This window comes from Fopius arisanus, unplaced genomic scaffold (genome assembly GCF_000806365.1).
Source record: "Fopius arisanus strain USDA-PBARC FA_bdor unplaced genomic scaffold, ASM80636v1 scaffold00004, whole genome shotgun sequence".
Lineage (NCBI taxonomy): Eukaryota > Metazoa > Arthropoda > Insecta > Hymenoptera > Braconidae > Fopius > Fopius arisanus.
The window spans coordinates 1,956,195-1,969,065 of NW_011887743.1; the positions used below are offsets into that span (position 1 = coordinate 1,956,195).

The 12,871-nt window shown below is 31.1% G+C and overlaps 2 long non-coding RNA genes across 4 annotated transcripts in view; one reads left to right on the forward strand and one right to left on the reverse strand.

The window, feature by feature from the left end:
- The first annotated feature begins 320 nt into the window (after nucleotides 1-320).
- LOC105272953 (uncharacterized) lies at nucleotides 321-2,338 on the forward strand. Its single transcript, XR_892869.1, has 3 exons — nucleotides 321-404; nucleotides 821-1,174; nucleotides 1,689-2,338. It is a non-coding gene; the product is annotated as an uncharacterized lncRNA (long non-coding RNA).
- Nucleotides 2,339-2,435: 97 nt separating this feature from the next.
- The window catches only part of LOC105272941 (uncharacterized), a 12,810-nt gene continuing 2,374 nt past the window's right edge, over nucleotides 2,436-12,871 (reverse strand). Inside the window, exons 3-6 of one of the 3 annotated variants that reach the window (XR_892865.1) lie at nucleotides 10,916-11,437; nucleotides 9,989-10,265; nucleotides 9,029-9,241; nucleotides 2,436-3,373 (exon numbers count right to left, since the gene is read on the reverse strand). This is a non-coding gene — a long non-coding RNA (uncharacterized lncRNA). Of the gene's footprint in view, nucleotides 3,374-9,028; nucleotides 9,242-9,988; nucleotides 10,587-10,915; nucleotides 11,438-12,871 lie in introns of all 3 variants that reach the window. The other 2 variants (XR_892867.1, XR_892868.1) reach the window with 2 other exon arrangements.

Below are 12,871 nucleotides of genomic sequence, written 5' to 3' on the forward strand. Positions count from 1 at the left end.
CAACATATTGAATAATTTTTTTCATTGAAATTCCACAAGATGTGGTTTCCCCCTTCCGCACGTTCTACAGTCGGCTAAATTTCAATTAAACAAATGAAAAACAAAAAGCATTCACACCGCAGAAAATAAAATTCACCCCGTCGACTTGATAAACACCGCAGCATTGCAATAAAAACTTGGTTAATTAAAAAAAAACACCCCAGCATTGCGTGGCGCCCTCCCTCTCTTGGGGTGCAGTACTACGATGCACTTGGGGTCACTCAAACCCCCAGAACTGAGCCTCTGCATCAGTCAATCCTCTTCGGCACAACCTCTCCTCCCCTTCAGGCAAATTAAATTGTTCTTCAGAAACCTAATTACTGCTGAATGTTAATTAATAAACGGCTGTGGGAATATAAATGAGGGTTTGTAATTATAAACAACTGTTCCAATCTGAACATGCGGTAAAATTAATTACATTTTATCCCCAACAACTCCTTTCTTTCAATAAATTGTTTCAAAGCGACTGATCCTGTCAAAAAAATATTTATCTTCAAAAACTCCACTAAACTTTCCATTTTCATTATTAAAAAAAAAAAGAATATGCAGATCTTTTCTTTAAATTAATCCTAACACAATCACTTGCTCTCATTCAATCAATTTAATTGCTGATTACATTTTTAACGCTTATTGTTTATTAACAGTTCATTAAAATATGTTTTTTTCCCAAAAGTAATTTTTCCTTCGAATTAAATAATAATAGTTAATAATAAACAGAAAGAATTTTCGTATCCGATATTGTTCTCTAATTTAGACAGACTCCTGCGTAATCTCTTTACAGGGTATAAAAAAAATGGATAAAGACTTCCTGCCTAATTGAAATTCCACATCATCAGAATCCGAGTGAAAGTGAAGAAGTCCTTCCTCACTGCGTGAGATAATTATTTCTTCAGTACACGTATAACAACGAACAACACACTTCCCCGTATCAAATAATCCCCGTAATACTTATTCCATTTACAGCCTGTGAAAATAGCAACAAAATACCGGCGTCTCATTATTTCCCACGGTATGAATAACAATTCAAGTTTATCCATCAAATTGACATTCGGAATAATGAAAATCTAATTGTTGTATTTATCCCGCATAAATAATAACAATGAGAGTCAAATGGACGAGTGAAACTGACAAATAGGCAAGTGCCATTTTATTTATTGTTGTTTTTTGCATAAATCTACTGTAATTTATTAATTTATCATTTTTTTACCCTTTTTTTACATTTTTTTTCAATCCGATGCACACGGTTTTGCCAAAAACACATTTGTTTAAATATCAATTAATTAATTATGTTATTAAATATAATAATTCTCATTATTTGTTATTTTTTGACAAAAAAATATCAAATCTCAAAATTATTCCGTCAATTTTTCATTAGAATTACGTTTTTATATAATTGAAAAATATTACTAAATACATCACAACATAATTAATTAATTATTTAATATTTTATAAAATTGTTTAAGTAAAAAAAGCTGGGAATTTTTGAAATGACAGAATCCAGTTGAGATGATCGAATTAATCGAGATATCACTGATTAATAATTATGATGATAGATAAATAAATTAATTAATTCATTGATTAATTACATTAATTGGAGTTAATTATTAAGATGTTGGTTTTCAGATTTTGGTATTTTTGAGAGTTTTTAGGTTTTTGGAGATTTTATGTCGTGACTTGACCGAATTTTCTCGAGGAAAAGAAGTGAAAGAAAAAATAAAAATCGAGAGGCGTCACAGCGAATGTAGCCCATCGTCCTAGACCTTGTTCGAGGGTGAAAGTAAGGCCATATCAATCGTCCTCAAGTATCTCTCTCTTCCCCAGATGTTTATGCACTGAAAATTGAAGAAGAAAAATTAATAAGCGGACGGAATTATCGAGACGGCCTGTGGAAAAGGCACAGACTCCCTGAGGAATTAAATAGTTATATTCGTCAGTCGAAAGTTTCACTTGCTTCAAGATCCGGTTGATCCAGTTTTCATTATGATTTTTTTTTGTCTTCCAACAAAATTCTTCTGGTGATTTTTTTCAACGACAAATGTCAGGATTAGAATACTAGCTGGAGAAATGTTCCTTTCAGGTGGATGAACTTTCGTTGGTTAAATTTTCATGAATTATTCAGAATTTTTTTTTATTAGGTCATCTTGGGGTTTAGTTCGGTGATGAAATACGATTTATGACTCTCTTTCTTTGGAATTTGTTTAAAGTTTTAAATTCGTGTGATTTTTATTTTTAATACGAGTTTTTTAAATGGGTTGACGTTTTGTGGTGTTTCACACGCGAAAATTAGTGCATCCAACTTTTACTACTGTTTCACTTTCTTCTCTGGTAGGTGGGTTTTTTCTATTTTATTTCTTCGGGGTGAGTGACTCCTGGTTGGTGCAATTTTTATTTTATTCTGATTATTTTTAAGGAATTCACCATGAAATGCGCATGTGAATTACGAATTATAATACTTTCTACAATCCCACGATAAATTGTTTATTTGGCATTAACAATTTTTAAAGCTTTAATTTTTATAGTCTAGTCCTTCTAGTCTTTTAATGGTTTTTTAGTCCGCAGGTGCCAGTATTTTATTCGGATCCTTCATCACGGAAAAATCTAGAAATTATGAATTTCTACGTTGAGAAAATGAATTTTATTCTCACTGCAGTCATTTAAGTATTGCGTAAATTATTCCACACTAAATTGACGGATGAAAAACATTAACTATTACAGAAACTTCCTCTCGGGTTCAAACCACGAGAGCTTTGCAAATTCCCGAACGATCGGAGACGAATAATCCTCAATCTTCATAAAATATAAACAATCGTATTTGTTTAAACCTTCACAGGAATAATTAACAATTAATTCCATTAACTGACGCGTCATGCGTTTATAAAAATAATCACTTCTTCTATTTCATTCATTAATTACCGTCAACCTGCAAAAATAATAACTGGGCGATAATTAATAATAAATAAATAGATAAAAAAAGTTCTAAATGTGTGAGTGTCGTATTGTTACAAAATTAAATGAATAATTAATGATTTTTCAGAGTGTATTTCGTGTATCGTCTATTTTCTCTTTGCAGTTGGAATGTTTGTGGAGGTGTGTAACAGTAGGTCAGCCACACCGGGTGTCGATATCTGGGTCAAGTTCTCGAATGTAAAAAAAAAAAACCAGTCTTCTTCCTGTCTCAATCCCTGGCTGACGATTAGCATGATGATGAGCTCTGTGCGAGAGGGAGATGGTGATTCCTGGGCCCTGGATTTAAAATAATGTCCATCGAGTGTGGGTAAGGGTGAAAGTAAGATCGGTTTGCTCTCACCGCTGTGACCCCAGTCACTATGACAACCTGAAATCATTAATATTATTCTTGCATGACGTGATTCTGGAGGTGAGTGGAATAATATCAGGAAAATAATGTCAAGAATAGCCAATGAAAAATAGACATGCGAAAAATAGGAGAAATTTTTATTTTCTTGTATTCAGTGTGCCATACGTAAATTCACGGGGAAGTTTACTTGATTCAAGTATAAATGAATATCAAGTATACTTTGTGAAAGTATAAATAAATCACAAGTAGACTTGATGCAAGTGTAAATTAATGACAAGTATACTTGAATAAAATATAAAATTATGCAATAAAAACATTTAACACACGCGATATGTATACGGAAGTTATAATTGTTAATAATAATGTCGATTGCAAAAGCCTCGAGACTCATTTTTTTTTTATTGGCATTTAAGATGATGCTCATAAAGAGGAAACAAACTGAAAGTGAAAATTATAACTATTAAATCACCCGGCGGTACTCGACAATTTTTATTGTTAAGTTATGGAAAGTGCAGAGTTAATAAATAAAACATTTTTTTATATATGTATGAGAGGGAAATTAAAATATATGCAAAACAGTTCCCCTCGATCTTGAGAGAATTAAATTACTTCATTCGGTTCGAGTTTAATTTTCCTTGAATTCCCAAAATTGTTATTAAATATTAACGAACAATAAATCGAATCTGATAGAAAAATTGAATCTTACTGCGATTTCGATGTATGCAGGTGATTCGATTAACACTATTTTCTTTATTACTCCGAATTCCACCGAGCCGATAAAAAGACAATAAACATTTGCAATAAAAAAAAAGTAACTCGTTGCAATTCTCTGTAGCACTGTCAAAGTAACTCGCGAAGTATTAACGATTCCTCACTCCGAGAGTAAAAGCGTTGTCCATAATCGGAGGGCAGTTGTTCAAATTTCCGTGGAATAAAGACACATTAAAAACTAGTGATGTAAAATACTGTTTTTCGTACTCGCTACTGACTAATGTCCGTAATTATGCGCTCATTACGATCTGTAGTTGAAACAATGTCACGCTCTGATGGTTGGCCATTTTTTTTAATGCCAGATTCAAACATCAACTGTGATATTTCAAAATTTCCAGCTTTTGCATTTCGGGAATTAATATTTATCATTGCGCGATACGAAAAAAAAAGTATACTTTAATCAAGTATACGTTATACTTGATTCAAATATTTATGAAGTACTTCATATGATCATATCTATGTATTTATTTAAAGTGTACTTTATATAATATAATATATTATTTATTTATTTATATTATTGCAATTATTATTATATTTAATTAATATATTGATATTTGATATGTATACGATATATATATAACGTAAATGTACATACCCTGTATATTTAATTGAGTATAAAGTTCATAAGTATATTAATATAATTATTTCTCGGTGGATCTTTGTTGTTAAATATTCTTAGATAATGAATAAAGATTATTAATCAAATTTGGGGAGATGTATATTTTTATTATCGATTGTTCATGAAAATCCGGTTTCAATATTTTCTGATGGAATCACCAGTAGGAGTCTCACCTTTCCCTCATTAACAAATCCAATTACTGAAAATTTGTTGAACAATCATTCAAACTCATGTTAAACTTTAGAAAATTCCTAGACTCTGAAACATCCGCAGGTCCAATGGACTCGTACATACCGCAATCAAATATATAAACATCTCCATCTTTCACTTTCAAACCACTAAAAAAACGACAAATTGCGGTGAAAAAAAAAATGGTAAGCCATTGAAATTTATTTCTCATTAAAAGTTCATGCTTTTAACGTCGCTCCACCGTTTTCTCTTTTTTACGAAAAAAAAAATCCAGAATTCCAATCTTCATAAACGTTTTCATACCGACATTGATAAACTCCGAGTTTTCCACAGCCAGAATCCTCTCTCTTTTAATAGAGTGAACCGATTCGAATCCCAGTGCAAAAATAGAAGACAAAAAATAAACTAGAAGAAATATATCTGATCGAATCGTTCAGCTCCCATTAACTAATTGTAAATAAATTACCCGATTCATCGATTCTTCATTAAAATTGGCTGGAGTAATTGAAAGAGTTCATGGAACGTATATCCAAAAATATATGTCAGTGATATCTGGATATATCAATATATCAAACTGGTATAATCTGTGCAAGTTTCATCCAGGCTAGTTTCCCGCCGATATCTCGAAATCGAAGGCAGATACCGATTTTTTTATATAAACATTATTTATTAAAAAAAATGAGATCTATAAAAAAGGTCTATATGAAAATACCGGTATCGGCTTTCAATTCCGAGATATCGGCTAAAAACTGGTCTCGAAGGATCACTCATGCGAGATATATTTCGGATATATTTGCAGATATACGCCGTCACATTGAAGATATATATAAAAAAATATGTAACACATATATATATATAAAATGATAAATATAATGATAATATATTTTCTATTTTATTTAATAATTTGAAGAATCTAGAATTTTCTGTAAAAAATTATATCTCAGTTATTATTATTTATTATTATTAAAAAATCTGTAAATATTCGTCACAGATTGCCATGACCCACTTCCGGTCAAGTTCATTGCACATCAATACTCGTCTTCGTGACTCAGTCACGTGCGGTTATTTCAGTAATTTACTCTAAGTAATTACCAGCATGGAAAATGAGAAGCTACGAGCACCCGAGAATGCCATTTGTAGGCGTTACATTATTATCCCATTTTTTCCCATCTCTTTGGGGTTTAAGTTGAGGCTGAGTTGAGGTTTCAAGAGATTGTTACATGCCACTGGCGTTTGGAGTTCACTACACTCATGTGCAATCACGAGAAGAAAGAAATTTTTTGGAATTCAACGACCGATGGAATTCTCTCACATGCTTCTCTCTATTTTTTTCTTTCCAGAATTTTTTTTGAATTTTTTTACTCCTTTTTATAATTCCCATTTTCTTCGTTTCAATTATTTATTGCTATTCATTATTATTCATTCCGGTTAATTTATTTATGTTAATTGGGATTTGTAATTACAGATTATGATTGGAAATTGAATTCTGGGGAAATTCTAATTTTTTATTTCTCTTCGTTTTTATTACTCCCTTTTTTTTCAGTGAATCCGATATTTTTATTAAATTATTTATTATCGGTCGTGTAAAATTATTTCTGTTCTCTGAAAAATGGAATTTCCGATTTTTCCAATTTATCTTTTCCATCTTTTCTATATTTTTTTCAAATTCACTCAACAGAATATTTTCATTATTTTACCATTGATTATTCACTCTGTTTAATTTAATCCCCCTAATTTCGGTTTTTAATAACAAAAAAAACCAGAATTATTGTTTACGCTTGAAGAGGTAATCTAATTTTCTTTTTTGCGAATTTTCCACGGTTTTATTGACTCTTTCATCGTCTCTATTTTTTCAATGACTCAACAGAATTTTTAATGAATCATTATTTCACCCATTTTCATTATTTATTTTATCCAATCGATTTAGAGATAGATTTAGAAAATATATAGATAAATAATAAATATAATGAGTGAATAAAATAATAGAATATAGATTTTTATCAAGATTTTTTTTTCGTTTTATTGACAGGCGCTTGATTACTGCGACTGATGATAGAGATGATGAGAAATGTATTTTACTTTATGGGCGGGTCGCTTTCACCTGCCACCACTAAATGACTTTTCTTTTTCCCTTTTTTCTCTTTTTCTGATTGAATTCTCTATTTTTTTTTTCAGCGGAGATTGATCAGATGACAACTGACAGGTGTGAATGAACTCTCCGATTTTTGTTTAAATTTCCGTTTAAATTTCCACTAAAGATGTCATAAATTACCATTAATTTAATAATTAACACTCTGATAGTAGCAATAGTTAATTAATTAAATAAAATATAGTAATTCATTTTCAATTACTCGCGGTTTCTCTTCATTTCTGGTAATTGAAGTTTACAAATTTACAGTATATGTGCAGATCTTCTAAGTAATGATTATTAATTAATGATTATAAATTAATCATTAATTATGAAAAAATGGGGAGAAAAGTGGATTGTCAATAAATCTAGAAAGTAAAATTGGAAAAAATGGAGTCATAAAACCGAATAGCGTCCGGTAACGGAAAAAACCAGCAGCAAAGTTCATTTACCGTACCGAGAGGAAGTAATTGTCGAAATTACTGTAAATATGCAGTAAAAAGACCGCAACTCACCACTGGAGGATCAAGTATGCAAGTCATAATTGATTTTACCATGAATAATGAGTAATTATAAAGGAATAATTTAGGAGATCGTTCGTTATTTCAACTATATGAAAAATAATTCGAATTGAAAGGAATGAGATCGTTATTGTTAATTGTTTAATTAAATAGATGAAGTTTGAGGGGTTCTATTGATTTTTAAGTGGTGACTTTGTAACCGTTGGTGGAGACAAGACGTTAAGAAATCGTGAAACGATTTTCCAACTTTTCCTCAACGACTAGACGATTGCAGTTGTCAAGAGTTAATTCTGATTTAGATTGTAAAAAGTTTTTCGAGGTGTGCATTGAGGCTTAATTAATTCAGAATGTAAATGGAGTTTCTGAGTTGAAGGGTCATAAAATAAGCCCTAGCCCAATTTCTCTCTTGGGAATAGAGAATTAAATGAGCCATTACGATAAGTTAATTACCCGATAAATTTCAATTGGGAGTTGCCATTTTTAGAATTATATCTTCGAGACGGAAAATTTAAAAATCGCGTTCGATAATAAATGTCATTTTGATAAAGGATTATTATAAAAATATAAATGATAAAGATCGTCCAATTAATTATTATTCTTTATCATTAATGCGATATTTAATTGTTTAATAATTGTATCGCGGGGTGGATAACAAGAATTTATTGAAAAAGAAAAAGTATTAAACAAAGAAATTTCATTGTTATGCAAGAAAGGAAGAAAGTATCGGTTGCAACAGACAGAAAATAAATGTCACTTAATAGACTAATTATCCTCATTACGTACGGAATATGTAATTGTTTTCGAATAATTATACATCATAGGCCAGAAGACAAAGTAATTTATAATAATTTATATAACAAATATTTCCAGAAACATTCAATACCGAAGTGAACCAGACTAACTGAATTTTTATTCGAGTCCAGTTTTTACCGAATATCTCAGAATCGAATGGAGATAACGAGATTTTTATTCATACCTTTTTTGTGCCTCTCATTATTTACTACAAATAATGTTCAGGCAAAAAAATCGCTATGTGGATTTAATTCCGAGATATCGGCGAAAAATCGGTATGGAAAAAAAAAACAATTCTCCTAGGTTACAGCTTTACAACGAAATTGGCATTCTCATCGAGTTGTACTCAATAGAATTGAATAATACCGGTTAAAAGTGAAGGTATGATCGTGATTTCGCTACTGATCACGTAGTCACAACTTCTCACTCGACCTATGACTCAGAATTGAGAAAGAAAAAAATCGACGATGAATGGAAAATTGCAGTGCGGAAGAAACAAAGAGGAAGTGTCCGGTGATATTTATCACGTTTTAAATACCACCCTGGACACATCTCCATCTGTACACCCCATTATTTTTTACTTCCCCCTTTTTTATTCATGGATGTGTGATTACGTTGTAAAATTGAAAACAATGAGAAATTAAAAGGTATACGTTTTTCAAGAAGAGGTGGAACATCTGGGGAATTCAATGACCGGATATACGGCGCCCTGACGATCGCTGTGTCCTCCTTCTCAGGATATCGCCTCGGCCTTCTTCATGTTTATCATCCCGCAATTTTTATCGTTCTATCGTCTGCCATTTCCCTCTCACATCGATTTTTTTCAAAGAAAAAAGCTTCCGCTTTCGGTAAAATATTCTGGTCACCTATCAAAACGATACGAGTCAAAAAATCACGACAATCGACTTCACTTAGGGATATCCTTATCATGAATCCTTATCATGAATGTAGAAACACAAAAATGAAGTTCGCCCGAGTCGAGATATCTCGAAACGCTTAGGACTAATTTCTCATTGGTCAACTCGAACCAAAATTCATCAAATCAAATTATTGGTCCACCTAAACTGGCGCGAGATTACAAAGTCCCAAAGACAAATATACCCGTCAAATATATATATACAATTAAAAAAATAAATAAATAAAATGTTTAAAAATTTAAAGTGGAATATATCTCCACAGATATATCCAAAATATACGTCAATGAATTTTTGTTGAAATGTATGCAACACATCTGGATGTAATTGACATATATATTTCTGAGTATATATATATTTATATAGAGGTAGTATATAGATACTTATTCTCATCTTACGTAAGCCGCATGAAATATATAATTCCTATCATTATTAAATATTCTGGACGGATACCGGTATGAAATCTGCATTAGTCGAGGTATCGAATGTTGAACTACATAGAACAGTACATGGTTAACTGTACATAAAAGACACATACTTGCGTGAACAAGTATTAGGGCACGTTACGGACTAATGGGTCCTGGTGCAGTGAAAGGAATAAATACAGGCTTAAAACTTAAAACCAACGCCTTCCAAGTCATGAACACTCGAGACCTAGTTATTCTCCTGATCTTTTCGATGATCTTTATTTGCACTCACTATTTTTCGATGATTTTCCTATCTTTAGTTTTTACTGGTTGGCACCTGCATCGACTTTCTCAACTGCTTGATGGAATTCCGTGGGATGAGAACAATTTGCTGATCCTATTCCCTTCAATTTCATCTGAAGCAACTCCTGGGGTTTAATGCTCCAACAATTGCGAATATGATCGGCCACTTGTAATTCTCGTCGTTTATTTTTTTTTTATTTTTATGATCTCTGGTTTTAGGAGATGAAATTCTGGAGATGAAAGTCTGTCGCATTGTCGAAAGTGATCTGAATTCGGACAAATTTATTACAATTGGATTTTTGTAAGTAGATCAGAGGATTGAGATTGATTGCAGTCAAAATTTATATTCAGAAAGCTCGGGAGAGTTGTTTTTAAATTGCAGTTTGCACAATCTACTTTGCTCCAATTGTTTCCGAGATTCGCAGTCAAACTGTTTCAATCTCACACTGTAGAATTGCATTCCTCAGTTATTTATTTATTTTTTATTCCGTGCAAATTGTTGTTATTATTTTCCAACTATTTTTTCAACGTGAACAGACATGAGAGTTTTTTTCCCGGAATTGAAGTCGAAATCTGGGATTTTTTTCCTGAAGTGAAATTGAAATTATTATAATTTTTACTGTTTAATAAAAAATTAATTAACAATATTTTTTACTGGAGTTTGACGAACTGTCAAATTAATTAAAAATTGAGTGTAGTTCATTTTTGTTATTATATTATTATTATTTATTAATATTTGTTATTATGCTCATTATTAATTGAATGAAAACTGATGTTTAAATAAAATAAATATTATAATTCATTATAAATGTTATAATAATTCCTGTTATAACTAAAAATAAAAATCGAATGAATGAAATTTATCTGTTGGATAGCGAATTATTTCAATGGCTTGAATTTGTTGATTAACACTTACAAATTTGTTGAAAGATCCAGTGTAACCGTATGCTTTCTCCTGGAAGGATAGACCCATGTCAGCATCTGTAAAGGAACTCCCAGTCCGGGTAGACACTCTAAACTCCTGGTGGGGATATCTATATAGGCCTTTAGCTTGCTCACTGTCCCTTCAAACTGTCCAAGACTTTAACACCGTGCGCTAACAAAATCGATACGTTAATTATTTAAAAAGTGTATAAAAGTGTCTGATTTATTTTTTATTGAACGTTTACTCTGTGATTTTTGGACATGCGTGGGTGGTGTACAGTGATAGGGTGAAGTCATTAATTTGAAGAGCGCAAGGGACGACTATTGGAATTTTCACTGGGAATTTTATTTAAAAAATGGTGAGTTTGAGGATTTTAAACAATTTTAATCTTCGGGTGTTTTCTCCATCTGAGTGCTGGAGCAAATGGAGGTCAGTGTGTGAAGAGAACTTTTCGCTTCTCGGAAGATCCTCTTGAGCTCTGAGAGGTCAGCGACCTACTCCGTCCATTTATCCCTAAAATCAAATTTATTTGTTATTGCAAATTATGAGCCTCGGAAATTAATTACGCGCAGGGAAATAATTCTATTCCAACGAAAATCCCGAGACTTTCAGAAATAACCGGAGGAATAGGAAAGATTTCTCTTTTTCTTGGAAATATTCTCTAATAAATTTTTAATGGTTCATTAATTGTTTAAATTTATTTGTTATTACAATTCTTAATTCCCGAAGATTAATTATGCTTGGGGAAATTAATTTAAAATAAAATTAATTTCCACAAAAAATCCCGAATTTTCCAAAATTACCGGAAAAATCGAAAAAATTTTTTCTGACTGACGAATAAATTCTTAATGATTCATTAATTGTTTAAATTCATTTGTTATTACAAATTTTAATCCACAAAGATTAATTACTCCCGGAAAATTAATTTAAAATAAAATTAATTTCCACAAAAAATCCCGAATTTTCCAAAATTACCGGAAAAATCGGAAAAATTTTTTCTGACTGACAAATAAATTTTTAATGATTCATTAATTGTTTCAATTTATTTGTCATTACAAATCTTAATCCCCAGAGATTAATTACTCCTGGAAAATTAATTTGATATAGAATTAATTAAATTAATAAGGAATATTAAAATTTTCTCTTGACGGTTAAGTGACGGATTCATTATCTACAACTCTCCGAGTAATTGTCATTCTCATGAATGAAGTAAATGTCTGTCTATGAGTACTTCAGCTGCTAGCTCGTAAAATTACGCAATTATTGTAATCCCGGTTTCCTCAATGATGAAATTTCTTTCTCGGATGTCAATTACTGTTCAATGCGTTTTCACTGCACGGAAAAATTTCAAGATTTAGCAACAATTGCTAATGAATTGGAAATTTTCTCGCGGTGAATTTAATCGGACCCATTTAATTTAATTTAATTAAATCATCATTTTTATTGATTGGGAATTATTGATGTTGGGAAAATAATTTGAATTTCAAACCGAATTTTTTCCAATTTAATTAAATAATTCGAGGAAATCACTTGATTTTTTAAATAAAAAATCTATATAAATCCAGAATCATTCCTCTTGAAATATAAATATAAATATAAATTTAGAACTGTTGAAAATTGTCTGTTGTTCTAAAAAAATTGGAAATAATTTCTTGTGAACCAAAAAACGACAGAAAATCTTGAAATTTCCATTAAAAAAATTGATTTTTCACCATTCATACCAGAAAGTTGATCCTTAATTAAAAATTCAAGAAAACCGTTCGATTTTTCAGTTCAAAAAATCCCCACAAAAAATCCAAAGTATTTTCTAATTCTCTGAGTGAAAAATGCGAAAATTCTGAAAATCCCGAGATCCTCAAAAACCGCAATTTATCGCGATAAATCCCGCGATAAATCCCGCGATTTTTTATTAATAAAAATCCACATAAATCCAGAGTTCTCGGTCTT